The following is a 2,500-nucleotide window of genomic DNA, read 5'->3' on the forward strand; positions in this document are numbered from 1 at the left end:
ACCGCGCTTCGCACCGGGCCGGCGAGGACCCACTTTGGCTGCACGGCGCCGCGCGCAGGGTGCCCCGGCGCGCAGCTGCGCCGCCTGCCGCGTCCGTCGGCCGGCGCGCCTGCCACTGGGCGCCCCCACCAGCCGGCTGTAGCGCGTGCGCCCACGCACCGCGCGGCCAGCACGCCGGGCGGCCCCCCCTCACCGGCCGGGGACAGTCCCACCCACCCACAGCCGCGTATCGCTTCACACCCAGATTCACATTCACGTTCGTTGGTATGGTGGGGACCGCTTCGTAGCTGTACCGATCGTTGCCCTCACAGATGTACCTCCAGCAAGGACAACCGCACCACAACGGGTTACCAGTTGTTCATTTGCGTAACGTCACCAGTAAACGTACACGTCCATCCCCGTTTGCAAAGTCAACTATTATTGCATGCCTGCCTGTCAGGTGTCAAGACACACTACATCCGCTCACATCCACGCAACAAAATGTGCCCGACTAGAGGGCACGTGGAAGGTGCCCCCGTACGTATGCGATGTCCACTGCGCGACCAACTGTCAACCGGCCTCTGTAGCATGTCGCAGATGTGGAACGCGGGGCACCGTGCTATCACATTGTGTGAGAAGAGACTACTACGTCTGCATACACGCGCCACTACATGAACAGACGGCTCATGCTGATCGCCATCCACTGCGTCCATTACTCCCACACGTCTCTATGGCGTACCACACTGCAATGCAGCTGTTATGGGGAGATGACACGTAGCTGTGTACACAACATTCTGAGCGGGTTGCGGTTGGACAATACATTACTGTAACGTGTCATATGCCAATTACAGAGCAGGGTAAGGCACAACTTGGGTTAGGTTAAGGCACAACTTGGGTTAGGTTAAGGCACAACTTGGGTTAGGTTAAGGCACAACTTGGGTTAGGTTAAGGCACAACTTGGGTTAGGTTAAGGCACAACTTGGGTTAGGTTAAGGCACAACTTGGGTTAGGTTAAGGCACAACTTGGGTTAGGTTAAGGCACAACTTGGGTTAGGTTAAGGCACAACTTGGGTTAGGTTAAGGCACAACGTGGGTTAGGTTAAGGCACAACGTGGGTTAGGTTAAGGCACAACGTGGGTTAGGTTAAGGCACAACGTGGGTTAGGTTAAGGCACAACGTGGGTTAGGTTAAGGCACAACGTGGGTTAGGTTAAGGCACAACGTGGGTTAGGTTAAGGCACAACGTGGGTTAGGTTAAGGCACAACGTGGGTTAGGTTAAGGCACAACGTGGGTTAGGTTAAGGCACAACGTGGGTTAGGTTAAGGCACAACGTGGGTTAGGTTAAGGCACAACTTGGGGGTAGATTGCGGTGCAAATTGCGTTACATTGCGGTGCAAATTGCGTTACATTGCGGTGCAAATTGCGTTACATTGCGGTGCAAATTGCGTTACCTTGCGGTGCAAATTGCGTTACATTGCGGTGCAAATTGCGTTACATTGCGGTGCAAATTGCGTTACATTGCGGTGCAAATTGCGTTACATTGCGGTGCAAATTGCGTTACATTGCGGTGCAAATTGCGTTACATTGCGGTGCAAATTGAGTTACATTGCGGTGCAAATTGCGTTACATTGCGGTGCAAATTGCGTTACATTGCGGTGCAAATTGAGTTACATTGCGGTGCAAATTGAGTTACATTGCGGTGCAAATTGAGTTACATTGCGGTGCAAATTGAGTTACATTGCGGTGCAAATTGAGTTACATTGCGGTGCAAATTGAGTTACATTGCGGTGCAAATTGAGTTACATTGCGGTGCAAATTGAGGTAGGTTAAGGTGCAACACAGGTTAGGTTAAGGTGCAACATAGGTTAGGGTGCAAGATGGGTTAGGTTAAGGTGCAAGATGGGTTAGGTTAAGGTGCAAGATGGGTTAGGTTAAGGTGACATAGGTTAGGTTAAGGTGACATAGGTTAGGTTAAGGTGACATAGGTTAGGTTAAGGTGACATAGGTTAGGTTAAGGTGACATAGGTTAGGTTAAGGTGACATAGGTTAGGTTAAGGTGACATAGGTTAGGTTAAGGTGACATAGGTTAGGTTAAGGTGACATAGGTTAGGTTAAGGTACAAACTGGGTTGTGTTATGGTACACATTGCGTTGTAGTACAGTACACGTTAGGTTTGGGTACGGTACACAATGTGGTATGGGATGGCGTGTTGTGGGGGGGGGGGGGTGAGGTTCGTTGATATCGACCGTAGGACGTGGATGCCCGAGGCAGCGTCAGTGTGTCAAAGGAGTTATGTCACGTCGGGATGCGCTTTTCGCTAGTGAGAGGGGGCGAGCCGTGTCTGTGGTTGCGGCAGACCTGTGTGTTTCATTCCTGCCAGTGTGTTTGTGCTGTAAGACGAGGCAGTGTGGTGATGTTGGGTGCACCCCTGTGTAGGACATGTGTGGGTGTTGGTGGCTTCTCTGAGCAATTGTGGTTGTCGGACGAGTGGGGTATTCTGTTTTATGATTGGACCTCCCGG

This window comes from Schistocerca cancellata, unplaced genomic scaffold (assembly GCF_023864275.1).
Source record: "Schistocerca cancellata isolate TAMUIC-IGC-003103 unplaced genomic scaffold, iqSchCanc2.1 HiC_scaffold_847, whole genome shotgun sequence".
NCBI classification, from domain to species: domain Eukaryota; kingdom Metazoa; phylum Arthropoda; class Insecta; order Orthoptera; family Acrididae; genus Schistocerca; species Schistocerca cancellata.